This window comes from Cephus cinctus, unplaced genomic scaffold (genome assembly GCF_000341935.2).
Source record: "Cephus cinctus unplaced genomic scaffold, Ccin1 Ccin1_scaffold1124, whole genome shotgun sequence".
NCBI lineage: Eukaryota > Metazoa > Arthropoda > Insecta > Hymenoptera > Cephidae > Cephus > Cephus cinctus.
In genome coordinates this window covers 498,176-512,977 of record NW_014333629.1, presented here as the reverse complement: position 1 = coordinate 512,977, position 14,802 = coordinate 498,176, and the positions used below count along the sequence as shown (strand labels likewise).

At 40.8% G+C, this 14,802-nt stretch overlaps 1 protein-coding gene across 6 annotated transcripts in view; it reads right to left on the bottom strand.

Annotated features, from left to right (window-relative positions):
- LOC107272200 (leucine-rich repeat-containing protein 24) overlaps nucleotides 1-14,802 on the bottom strand; it is a 170,918-nt gene that overhangs the window by 99,658 nt on the left and 56,458 nt on the right. The gene's annotated exons all lie outside the window — the stretch shown is intronic.

Here is a 14,802-nt window from a genome sequence, read left to right as displayed (position 1 = left end):
TCTCTCTCTCTCTCTCTCTCTCTCTCTCTCTCTCGCTACTTTGCAATTATATAGATTTACACTCCTGCGACATTTCTTATGCAAATTCCAGGTAAGATAAATCCAATTTCTATTAAGATTTTTATTTAACTTGGAATACGGCTACACGATATAGACAGTATATACACAGCAAATCCAAGTATGTTGTTCCCTATCCCCACACGCTCCAACGTAAAAATAACACACTTGTAAGTATATAAAAAGTGACTATCGCAGAAAGGATAGAGAAATGACGCACTTGGATTTGCAGTGTACATTTTACGTATAGCACGATATACTATACATACAGTCCTATATTGAATTACACGGAAAACATCTCATATGATCCGGACAGAACGGGTGTTTGTAGGAGTCGCAAAGACCTGCTGTGGCCGGAAATAGGCAAGTGGGAGGAAACGGCAGTCGGAAAGGAGAATACAGGAAACGAAGGAAACGAAGGAAACGAAGGAAGACAAGAGTTGAGTACGGGGACACTGCACATTATAAGCAGTGTAAAAACGCATCGATGCACCAGTGTACGAACTTCAAGTCTAGCAGTATTTACGCTCCCCGTGAGAATATGCAATTCTCCGATAGAGATGGCGCCGAGCAGCCATTTACATCCCGTGCTTGAAAAATACGTATAGGAAATGCCACTTGAGCTGCAGCTGCACCTGACGTGACGTAGATCAGCTGCATATACCAAGGGGGAGTAGAAGGATTGGAGAGGCGCGAGAGAAATCGAAGGAAAAAAAAAATAAAAGGAAAATAATAATAATATTAACAATAATAAGAAAAGGGTGACAAAGCGCAGGAAGAAATGTGACGAATTTTTCTCCTTCGATGCGCGGCAGCCTTTACGTTCGTCCCATTAGAAGTCCAATGGGACGTTTATATGAAGAAAGAAGGATGACGTCCCCGTAACATGGATGCACTTCCCGTCGCGTGGCAATAGTGCGTGACTACGTGAGGAACGTGACTAGCCTATACAGTAGAGTCGCGGCCTTATCAAAATCTCATTAAATTTATACCCAGTGATTTTTTCTTTAATTGTGCACTCAGCCAGACTGTTATTATTATTAAGTGCCTTTTTTTTACAACATTATTTATACAATACGTGCACGCACCCTCGTATATGTCGACGGAACTTCATAGGAGTGTCTGGTGTGATGCAGTCTAGTCTGCACTTAGGTGCAACGTAGTATAGGTACTTGACAGGCGTAAGGATCCTCTTCGCAGGTTTAATTATAACAAGAAGACAGTGGTGGCTGCTGGAAGGGCTTAACTAGTTGAAAGTTATAGGAAAACGCGATACCCAATCTCTGTACGGTTCGCCCGGCCGTAAACTGCAACCTCGTAAATCGTGCAATGTGCAAACTGTACAAGTACGTCTATGCATCCTACCTACCTGTGCGGTAGCATTAAACCAAACCCCATACGGAATTATTGCACCGAGCAAGTTTTCACATTAACGTTACAAACGTGTACGTTTAACCCATAGCCGTGGGTTAAATCCCACCTTGAATCAGCCACGTAAAGGCATACATAGACACGTAAAGACGATATAATAATCGTATAAAGGGTGGTCCAAATGTTTCAAAAATTTTCTATCGGATCACCAAGATGATATTTTTTCAAGAGATTCATGAGTTTCCCCTATTCTTAAAGCCATGGATGCTCGCAGCATAATCAGAAAGCAAGGACACACACGTGGACGTGTATGTAAACGACCTATATTTGTTTGTTTAATTTATTTTTAATTTATCTGTTCGCTTTGACGCGACACTGGGACTATTGTGTAAAGATTGGTTAGGTAACCTCATTCGGCACCGCCTCGTCGAGCCGAAGAGTTATTACGTGTAAGGGCGGCAGGTACCATTACGGGTCTTATCGTTTTAAAGTACCTTGAAGAATCGAGCGGTCCCCTACCTCGGTTCCACTTGGAATATAAAGGGTGGGAAATATTCCAGGAACGACGACAGCACGTTCCATCGGAGACACGTTACTCACGGTACATTAGGCCGCCGATTCGCAAGACCTCACCTGGCCGTTTACTTTCCTTTTCTATTTTCTTTTTTTTTCTTTCATTTTCTTTTTCTTTCTTCGTCTTACAAGCCCGTTCGGCTTTTCTTCTCGTTCACCCTTGGCGCAGCCATGAGTATCGGCTAAACGGGGGACTTAAAAATTACGTCCAATTTTATTTCCTAGTGGGGGCATGACCTCTCCCCCCCCCAACCCGGGGCGTGCCCCCGATTTTCCCTACTGCCAAGTGATATCGCCTAGGGAATGAGTTACGACGGTGATGGGGTGGCACGTTCCTTTAATAGAAACTACCCTGAAATCTCTCTCTCTCTCTCTCTCTCTCTCGTATAATTTTATCGTAGAGAAATTCCAACGTCCACCGTATATAAGAATGGCGAAGGAAACGTTCGAGGCCAAACAAACGCTTCGTTATTCTCGGTTAATTTATAGCTAATACTATTTATTGGGGTAGTGATAGATAATACGGATCAACCCTTGAATATACAGTATGTGTTTATCGTACCAAGTCTTTGATAAGATCGATAACAGAAGAAATTTTATACATGCACATTTTTTCGGCTCTTATTAAACTTTGTGCAAATATTTTATTGCATAAAGGATTCAGTACGTAAGTGGATTCGGAGACTGCAGTACATAAAATCGCGTAAAGGTACTGCGGTACGAATCGTTTTGAATTCTGTAACAGGGTAGATCGTCGCGACGCCAGACGACGCCCTTTCCTTATTTCTTTTTCCTTCAAGTTTTAGGGGTGCTTAAACTTTCAGGAGGAGCCACGAACGCGAGCTTTGCCCTGGTTGCATCTTCCCTTGGGTTAGGTTAGGTTAAGGAAGTTGCGTCTGGGAATTCAAGGAGCCACACAATCGTACAATGCTTCTAGCGCATCTGGCCAATCAGAGAATCCGCCGAACGGACAGAAGAGAAAGAGAGGGAAATAAGAGTGGGAGTGTGTGTGTGTGGGAGGGAGAGAGAGAGAGAGAGAGAGAGAAAGTAGGGGAAAAGTCTAGACTGAAAACTCCTGACATCAAGATCCGAATGGCTGTACCTATGTAGATGTACGTAATATATACTGCGACCATATTCTCAGTCATCAACAAAAGGAAACTCTACACCAACGGTAATCGGGAGCACAAGTGGTCTCGGCAAACGCGAAAGGTGGTTGGGCGCCAGGTACCCTCAAAGGAGCACCACGAGCTCCAGGCTCGTTGTTGTAACAGTAAAGATCGCGAGAGATAATTGATCCGGGATAACCGATTGCCACCAGGCAAACTCTACCTACAGATGCCACCAGACGAACTAAATCTAAGGGCACCACGGCCACGCAAAATCAGATAGGGGCACCGCGGCCAAGAAAAAGAATACAAAATCGTAACTAAACCTAAAGGTTACCCGGAACTCAAAAGATAGCACTAAAGCAGACCACTATACGTCCCACGGTACGCCGCTTCAGAGGCTAGCTCGGCGGAAGCGTCGCGGCGTTCCAGAGGTAAGGAAGGAACGAACCAAGGGCTTATAGGAAAGTGATACGAAAAACTACCAGAAAGTAATCCAAATTAAATAGTTAACGCACCAGAGCTGTATTAAGCAAAAGAAAATTCGAAATAGTCAATAAACGCAATAGCACAATTACCAAATCATTAACTCAGGCATTAGGGAGGGTGCGAGCGAAAGCCAAGCATAGTTTTACAAAAGTCTTAAAGTTAATTCACAATGATCGGTATCTAAAAACGGAAGCTATACAATGCAAAAGACATAAGGATTTTAAACCGTGAAAGACAAACGTAAACAAAATATAACTTAGGAGACTATAGACGCAGTCTGCTTCTCGGAAAATCACGACCGACGGCGCTACGCGTGAGACACGGGCACGCGGGCTCGATACCTCCAGACTACGATATCCACGGAAAATAATATGGTCGGAAGAATCGAATTACTCGGAATAAACTAAAAAATTCGTTTTGAATCAAAATAACCGAATAGCGATACGGACAAAAATCGGAACGCAAGGAACTGCAGCGGAACGAGCTGCGCGGTTCCAATTCTCGCACACGCGAAATTATAACCGCGGTCGACAATAGTAATACGAAAGAGTCACGCAAAAGAAATTGTACTACGAAGGAACCCGACAAAAGATAATACACGCGGGTTCGCAGACACCAGTTCGAAAATCGCGAACACGAAAAGTAACAGAATAAATAGAAGTAGCACAATAAATTCATACAAGAGATGGCACAGAGAAATATATCACAGTCAGAAAAATATAGAATATTATAACGAGTATTTCATTATCGTTGCAGCGGAAAGACGGTCAACAGCATCAACAGCCAAACGGAATCGCCATAAAATCCTCCAACCTCTTCAATGTGGCTGTACTGTCCTCACGCCCTTATGTCGTGGTCGAGAGGCTCGAGAGTAGAGATTGCGTATATCGTAACAAAACCAAAATAATAATTAGTCGTAAAAGGACGTAATCGGAACTGACATCAAGGACGATAGTGGACGTTCACAAACGGAAAACTTAATAATAATGTTGCATACGGAATTTCACTAGTGGATTGTCGCGCGGAACCTAGGTTGAGTGAAAAAAAGAAACGTGTATTAATTTTTGTGGCGCGATTCGGGTGAATCACGTCACAATACATAGGTATAACATCCTATCCTAGAATCTCGACAGGATTTAAAACAACTTCAGGACGGTGCAACCCATCTCTTAGGTCTCTCTTTTTTATATCTTATTTCTCACACATATATACTCTAATCTAAACTATCTTATTTCTTCTGCCCCAGTTTCTTTACATGTATCCAAAGTATGAGGTGTGTGTATATATATATCCGTATGTATATTCCTTTGCACTAGGAACTTTTCAGCTGAAATTCAAACACGAGTAGATACAATCTCCATTAGTTTGTTTCTATATTGATATACAGGTTGGTCCAAAAGAAACGCCGCATCTGGAAAAGAGCCATCATCGTACGAGTTCCAGGGTAAAGGAGTCCCCTGTACGTAACGTCTGTTTGACGGATAATTCGCAGTCCCTCGAGGTGACTCATTCGCATTGCAGTACATAAGAAAGATGACCCCTGCAAAATACCCTTCACTTATATATGGACTTTCGTTAGTTTCACAAGGAAACTTTGAGGTGCTCAGTTATACTTCAGTGGGAAGGATCGATGTTAATTTGCTAAATTGAGATTATATTTCAGTAACGAAAAGTCTAGATACTCTTTGAGCTGCCGTGACGTGCGAACAAACGAGTTCGGATGTCAAAGTCAACCATTTTCGACTCGAGTACGTCGGGTACGAGTTGAAAGTTATTAGTGGGGCTTTTGCCAAAATCCCATTCAGGCTAATTATGAACTCGCCGCGACTCTAATAGCTTGCGAATTGCAGTGAATTATACATATACGCACACGCCCCAATGAATTATCAACGTGAGACTCGATGAACGAAAAAAGTGAAATTAGCACGAATGGAGTATACATTCGTATCCTTGGTTAATTCAAATAGCAAAATATCACAGTACAGATTGACAGTATTTCCATGAAACGTAATATTCGTCTAATTGAATTCTGTAAAATACATGAAATTAATAAAAGCTAAATAATGCCAGTTTTCGTTATAATTAATCATCGTTAATCACACAGATCGTTCAATAACCAAATTGAACGCTATCGATTTAAGATACTATATTGATAATACAAGCTATGGACATACACGGTATAAGCACTTTGCACGTGGTATATATAATTATATCTAGCAGGATACTCAAATTTTCTAGGTAATTAATACACGTTCAATCAGGCGTTAAATCGGATATTCGAATTGCCATGATATACTCGTAACAACGTATCGTAAGGGAAAGTCGAGAAGACGTGTGATTATTAGATAAGCGTCCATGCACTTACAAGTCCCTCGCGTGGAGGAAGGGTCGAAATTAAACCATTGAGAAAGTGGCTGTAAATATTAATGGAAACTTTTGACCTACGTGGTTACTTCGGACGCCAGTAAGAATCGTCTTGAAAATTGCAAATCGATAACCGAACAGCTCCAAGTTATCGCACTGTACCGTAGTAGGGAATGAGACGGTGGGCGGTTGGGTTGGGGGATGAAATTCCCTGTACTCTCGAGACCCTAAAAGCTAGTGTCTATCGTACATAGCCAGTAGGTACGTATACCTGTAGCTAGCAGACAAAGATTCGATTTGTTTCAAGAATGGAGAAACTGGGAAATATAGATGGGACTTGTCCAGCCAAGTTCTGCTCGCCATTGAGCACTTTGCCTCGGGCCTTTAAGCCCCGTGCGAAATGTTTCTTGTCTCAATTTCACAATTTCACAATAATTTCACAATTTCACGATTCTCCACCTTTTCTCTCTCAGTCATAGAGATATGCCTGTGTATGTATATAGATTAACGACTATCTCTGGCTTAACCATATATAGGTATATTGCTGTCCATAATTTTCCATCGAGCATACGTGTGACGTGTTTGCTCTCAGGTTGAAAAGCACTGTACAAATATATTATATTATCGTCATATGTGACATACGTATTACATTACTTGATGTAGCCGTTGATAAATAATTTTAATAAGGTTCAGCGTCCGGTTTGGTTATGGGTTTGAAAGGAATGACGTCAGTGGTACCACTGTCGAGTAGGCGGTTATATATTATAACACTACGTGTTTTAGTAGAGCGCGGCAAATTCAAATATAACAGTTGAACGCTTAACGGCAATAAATAATACTTTATTATTCATGCGCGCCACATCGTGCATGAAACTGCTACGCTAAATATTAAATATTGGGATCGGTCATGGTATATAGCGTAACGGGCTGGTGAGCCTGGAGAAAAATGAACATGTATTATTTTCGTTGGTCTTCGAGCTCATGAATATTTATGTGAGTTGGATATATATATATATATATATATGTATTCGCTGCTCTTTTTTCGGTTTCGCAATATTAGAATAACGGAGCATTCGCCTTTGGCGGAGCTCATGAATATTTATGTGAGTTGGGCGTAACGGGCTGGTGAGCCTGGAGAAAAATGAACATGTATTATTTTCGTTGGTCTTCGAGCTCATGAATATTTATGTGAGTTGGATATATATATATATATATATATGTATTCGCTGCTCTTTTTTCGGTTTCGCAATATTAGAATAACGGAGCATTCGCCTTTGGCGAAGAATCGCTCATGCGGTTTTCAGTAAAACTCGTACGCGACTACGTGCACGTATATAAACATATGTTACTCGTTGCACATGATATATTATATATCGGATGATTTATATGACGGAGGGATTGAACTTGCGTCATAAACGTTAATTCTATACCCTAAATCACATTGATATTTCGAATACAGTATATAGTTATCGACTGTCACAAAAGCGTAATGCTATTGGATGGCGAAATTAATGAATTTCATTGTAAAATGAATTTACGGGGAATTTCGATTTCTCGTGATATCGTTGACGAATATGAGAGATGGCGTAAGCGATAAGCAATGATAATATCCGATAACAACAAGCTCTTCTATCTCCATTCTATTCTATAGATACCGATGCATTATCGACGAGAACGAGAAGTACATATTTTGCATATATATTTCTATAGAGTATATGCAAGTGGGATGCATCCATGATGCACTCGGTGCATTGAAAATGTAAGAGATCAGATCAAAAATACGAACCGGAAATGGACGATTTATAGGAGGCTGACGTCATGCAGGTACCAGAGGATATCGTAAAATTGAGAGGCAAGTGGGGGGAGGGGGGAGGGGGCCCTGCAGAACCGTCGATGAAGTATAAATACAAATAAGTACAGTAGAAGAAACACCAGGAGCGTATCTGAGATACATTGACATCTCGAGCAAGCAAGATAACTGGACCAAACGAGATAAGATAAAAAAGGAAACTTTTTTAACACAGCAAATGATTATGTAGACAAATGGACGTTAGGGAGAAAAAAAATAAAAATAAAAATAAAGCACGGGGATACTGGAGGGACTGGACAAATATGACGGCGAAAGGATACTTCCGTGTGTGTATATATATATATAGTATATATCATCTCGTCAAGGTGAGACGAATGAAATTGGATCCTGCGCGACCCATCGTTACGGCTCGATGTCGTATTAAACTTGTAATAAGAAATATCAGGCTGGGCAACGTCACGACGATGGCCTCCTGTTACCGCACTAAGGTGGTTCAAGGATTGGAGTTTAGTGTTGTTACTGAGTAAACGAGAGAGAAAGGCCGGAGACGAACAATGCCGGGAAATAGGAATTCGATGGATAGAGAATATCGAACCCTTATGAAAGGACCTACGTGAGCGGCCAATATACAGAAGGTATATATATATATATACATACACAAAATCAGAAGGTATAAACACACTGTACAAGAGAACCATAAAATGTAAGATACAAATTTGTGCACATAAATGCATACAGAACGAATAAAGGCAAAACAAGTATAGTTCCGTAAGTCGGATATTGCGTAGAAAATGTTTGAATTAGGCAACGTCCATTATAATTAATTCAGAGGATCTGTATAAAAGAAGGGTTAAAGATATATAGCCACATAAATTAGGTATAATGTGCGAAGGCGTAGTACGGTAGCAAAGGTAGAAGGGAATTACGTGTTAAGTTGAGATAACGAAGTAAAATTGAGTGTACTCCTGGCTTAGTGGAAAGTTCGCTATCGGATACATGTCTTTGACTTTATAGTTAAATGCAAGTCCCTTGTCCCCATAAACGAACCGTGATAGCCCGTCTTAAGTGGTTGCTCGGTGCCGAAGCTCCGGTCCTCAATTAGCTTTCTTTGGGCAATCCAGCCGAATCCAATCCTAATGGGGTTTGGCCCCCGGTAGAAAAACGAAAGGCCACCCCCGCCGCGTGGTCGTAGCAACGTAGAATCCCACTCGGGGTCCAACAGCTGTTCAATACAAACACGTAACGAGGACCGAGCGTTCCCATGGGCGGAAGGACGTTTCACGATTTTCGCGAGGTTGCCAATAGGAACGTCTGTCGATGGTCCATTGACGTCATTCCAAATGTAAATCCCCATTAATCAAGCAGGACGGCCCGAGCGTCCTGAAAGTCCTTTCAAAAGTTCAGGCTCTCGCCAAGACGTCAGACGCCAGTAGAAAAAGATGCTGGGGCTATCTGACTCTGCAAGATGCAAGATGGATCTCTTTTTAGGTCCTACGGAGTCAGCTGTCTATAGCGGCAGGCAACAACCTCTATAAAAATATACCGTATATGTCTATGCACATTTCGTGTATGTTATATAAGAGCAGTATATACGTATACAGTGTACGAACACGAAGGACCTTCTACCCTCTCAATAATATTACGCGAGCGTCCCTGGGTACCGTTATCCTTGCTACCCTTAGGAAGATACCTACCCTACGATCCCCTGGCGCGACAGCACGGGCCCGGCCAATGTAGTTCAGGACAGGCGGAATGAATGACAGTGACGTCGCGTCCCAGGAAGTGGGACGATATTAGAGAGAGAAGACTAGTGTTGACGCAGGGTGTGAAGGGAAGGCGAAAAAAAGGACGGAAAAAAAAAGGAATATGATAGGAGCCGTGATGCTGCGCGGTGGCATTAACTTGAGCACCGGAGACCGCAGGACCAGAAGATACGATGATGGGTCCTATCGTTAGAGACTTTATAGGGACGCGTAGTTCTTGATAAAAGTATAGATGGCGCCAGCGTCGCATCTTTTCGCGAGTATACCGTACCTGCGCGGATGTATATTAAATGCAGGATATATTCTCACGTGTTAGTCTCTACAGTACACACAAGTCTGTATACGTAAGTACCTATGTACTTGTATAATATTTAAGTGATACGAGCTCATCGGGCGACCCCACCCGTTTGGTCGTATCGTTAAATCGCGTAAAATTCGAGGACATGAAATCTCAAGGGCGCATTCCCGTGGAACGACGACATTAAGGAGTTTTAAAAAATTTCACTGGGTACCGTCGTTAACGACGACTCTCGGTTTTCCCGGCTCTATTGCCCCCCTGAGTTATCGAAACTCTCACTTTAGACGATTGTTCGACTTTTCACGTGTTTCTTCGTGCGAATCGTTCGTTTCGGCTTTTTTGCACTTGCGCTCCGTTGAGCTACGTCATCCTAATTTTGCACACGCGCGCGCACATTTGGCTGCGCATTGATATTGTATATGTATACATATATTTTTTACTAAGGGATACTTCGGGAGCGATTTCATTTGCCCAGTGACTATTTTCAGGACAAGTGGTCGTTTTGGGGACAGTCCCCAAAGGATTGCCAGCGTAATGGCTGTTTTGAGAATCATAAAGCGGACTGTCGCACAACATTTTTTTAAATATTTTGTCAATCCTAGACATCCAGTATCTATGGTGGGCTTAGAAATGTTTGGTTAGGTTAAATCAGCACGAAAGTCCAATACTGCGATGTCCCAAGGTAGTAGTTAAAAATAAAAGCATCAGCTTGCTATTGTGAACGCCCCTTAATTTTTCGTGTACCCAAAGTATCCGTACTCAAGTTTATACATTCTGATTAGAACATTAAATAAACTGGCTGCTTAAACAATATCAAAGATTGTCGTGCCTAGACTGTGAATTTAAAAAATCCGAATAATTAAAGCTTTGTCGTTACAGAATTCAGTACAAGTACTTAGCAAAGTACTTTCGGCGTAACGGCTTTATTATAAAGTTAAAAGGGAATCGTGACGTAGCTTTGATCATTATTACGTGACCCCGTCTATGGAAAAAGGTATTTATTCCTCTCCCCCTCCCCCCGCCCGCCACCCCCCTACAAAAAGCATAAGACTGTTTAATTTTTTATGAGAAAATGCAAAGTTCCCAATTCGACTTTTTTTTCTCAACATTACACGTCAGATAACTATGACTGATAATAATCGACAAAACGTTAATCAGACGCTGTTACAGCGATTTGATAACAATTTGGGTCGTCCAGATATTGGAATTTTTAGTAAAAGCCACATACCTGGCATACCTGGAAGCCCCGCAACGTCGAGTTCGTAAATTCGTGAATTCGTTATCGCGAGACTTAATTTGACGTGCCGTAACGCCCGTTTGAAATTCACGAGACTAAAGACTGCGGGTTCCGGCGTGGGCGATCGAGCAGTCGACGAGTGTTAGTGTAACGCGATATAAAGCAAGAAAGATAAAGATGGGGTTAGGGGAAAGGGTTCAATGCAATTTAATAAAAGACCGTAATTACTCAGCCGGGAAACCTGAAAGTATTCCTTCCATTGTCGTGCCAAAACTTTTTGACACAGTCAAGCATTTATGCGAAAACTTGAAAAGGGTTGAAGGAGAACGAACCATTGTCAAGTCGGCATATATCCCTAAGTCGTTAAGTCACATTGGCATATCTTGAAATGCAGCCTAACACGAGATGCGAACTGAAAATGAGATTCAAAATTGACTTTGTAAAATCTAACGACGCTGATTTCAATTTGCATAATTCGATGTCATTTTCAAGATTTTCTATTTAATCGCGTACATGTAGAAGTACGTGTATGCATTTACTAATGGAATATAGATAGCGATTAAATAATCACCCCGTATATACCGATTGGGTATCGACAGGTAGACACGTAAACGATTGGCAGGTAAATCAATCCTATATGTATACATATATATTAATTCGCAAATCGTACCACATCCCATAGGTTGCAAAAAAAAAGCAACTGCAACTGCATGTTGCTGAAATATGGAAACGGACTGGCCGGAACACTAGAGACACTGACAGGTAGAGACTGAGTGGCGCGAATGAAATTGCACCTATCTTGAATGGGATTTCCTGGCGAAGTCCTGTAAAATATTGCCCGGGCATATCTTCCGCTCTCGGTGCTTGTGCACTCTACGTTCACGGAGTAACGTACAGAAGAGACAGTAACACCTGTTCTTATTTTTATTATTTTACATCTTTTTCTTTTATCCTTCGCCATCCCTTTCCCCTTGCTTCCCGCTCCAGGTAAATGCTGACATTTCAGTCGTAAGAGCAATAGCAGCTGCGCGTGAACCAAGACAAAGGTTAGACAACACACAGATCCAGAAACGATATAAGACACAGAGATGAGAAATGACATTATAAAATTTTGAAGCCTTCCTTATAATCTATAAAAATTCGTATTGACGTGATCGGCATAGAGAAGTGGGAAGATTTAATACATCTAGCGAGGATCAGATATCTATTATGGTTGAGGGAACCTAATTATTTTTTATAAGAAACTAAAAATAGGGTAATTATTTTATTTTAATGTTCACTTTTTCTTTAATTCTCACTTAAAACAATTTTTTTATTCTTCATCCTCGTTCTTTACTCTAACGCTCGCTGTGGTCCATAGGAACGAACAAAAAAGCTCCATTCGAGATCGGATCACGTGCCGACTCGGCAACTAACAGAAAACAACGGGAAACGCGTAAAGCCGTACCCCATAAAGTCTCGTAAAGCTATCGCTGAAAGATTAAAGGCATTCGGACAAAAACTAATTTGATACTCTCAAGTAGATTAACCGAGTTGGGTCGGTGACTTTTTCCCTGTTAGCTGTGGATCTGGAAAGGACTATCCTTTTTTTTTTCTCTTTTTTTTTTTACGTGGAAGTGAATAGGGATGACGGATTTCTTTTTTTTTTAACCACAGACGATTATGATCTACGGGTCCAGCGCAGCTGCAATCGCGTTTTCGACTGTTTTACTATCTGATATTACGGGGTTTGCACGAAGCAAGCCGAGCTTGATCGGATACCGGGTGTTTGGTTTATACACAAAAATGGCTTCGGTGGCGTAAAAACGTATTTTAAAATAGAGGGTAATCCCATGTAGCAAAAATGAAATGAACCGCACCTGTGTGCACAAGGGGAGGAAAGAAAAATTGATGACGTAGGGGGTTTAATAGTTTCGAAATGAAGGAAGAATAAAGTGAAGCAATCAGAGGGGAGGACAGAGGGGGCTGACACAGTGAATGAGAGGATAAAAAAGGGGTTAGTGCCAAAGCACCTGGACGTTATTCAACAAAGGCGACAGTAATGAGATCAAATTAAGGGAAATTTTTCGTAGTCGACTTATCGTCATCGGAAGAAAAAGAAATATAACAGCAGTATAAAACAAAGTTGTTGACAATTTATTATTAGGGGCAAACTTCACGCTGCGGCCGCGAAATAACGTCTGTTTTATTAACCCTTTTACAGGGACAGGTACCAACCCCCATAATTCCAATGTCTATTTTCTACCCCTTGTAGCTTTCCCAAATACCCTCAGGCAATTTTAAAGCTCTCAACCCTCTATCCACCGACCAAATAGTCACGCAAAAACATATTGACACACATGTATATACATATAAATATTAACAAGGGTAGTTTTCAGGACTTTTGTCTTGAGTATTGGCAGTTTTCATAACACTTGGTGTTTGTCAGGACGGGCCTGACAGCATTTAGATACGTAAGGTATACTGTCAGGACCATAAAGTGGCACTCACACCGAATTTTCCGAAAAAATTTTCATGCTACACGCTCGCAATTGTGATGGGCTAAGAAATGATTTCGTTAAGTTAGGTTAGGTTAGAATTTTAATACATGTCTCAAGGTTTAGGTTTTTTTTTTTAAAAAAACGCATGGGCTTGCCATTGTGAGTGGCATGCGTCCTCATAACTACCCTTTGACAAGTTAATATATATATGTACGCATATATATGTACATATAAGTCAATAAAATCCAATTGCTAATTTGTATCTACTTGAAATTAACAAAAATGACCTAATTCGACACTAATTCTTGGTATGGAAATCAAGTAATTCTCAAAATAAAAAATCTATTAGGATATCAATAAGAAATAATCACAGATTAGATAAAGTACTAGTAATATGCTATTGTCTCGTATAGAAATATTTTTCACGGAAGATTGATAAGTAAACAAAAAAAAAATGGATATTATCACCATATACAATATTGACAAGTATAATTCTCATTATTAACAACTTACTCTGAAACAACCTGCTACGTACGTGGTGGGCAGAATAAATCAATCTACACATTCTGTATATGCAGTCTGTAGGAAAACTTAGTTCGTTGCGAAAATATACGGACACAGCCATCAATATATTGCCAGTGATTAAGAAATGATAAGGACCATGCGAGCATCTGAGTAATTTTATCCCGATCCTCCATTTCGTCATTACATATGATTGGCACGAGTCCGAGACTTTGCCCACGTAGGAAGTTTTACATTTACATTTTCTTGTTTTTTTTTTGTCTTTTCTTTCCCCCTTTCAAGAAGAAACGCGCCATGAATTCTTGGCACAGCTTTCCAAACTACTTTCACTCTTTATCCCTAGAGCTTTTTTAGGTACCATTTTCGCAGACGCGTCGTCTGGGACACCCGGCTTATGCTCTCCAAGCTCATCCTCTTTCGAAAGGATTAGCTTTTTTATCACCCCTTTATTAAAATCGTTAGCATAAGCCGATTATTCATATATTTCAAGGTCCTTCGGGAAAGACGCACTGATTGAAATTGGCTCCATCAAAGAAATTAGATAAATAGCAAATATCGTACGGTTACGCTTATCCCTCATGATCTTGTACGTATCAATAATGAATCGCCATAGAAAGTTTCTCGAGTGAATGTCCTATTATACGTATTACTGATTGCCTGGCGTATGGTATATGTATATACAATATACGCATTATACCTAGTGACCATATAGAAAATAACTTTGGGATG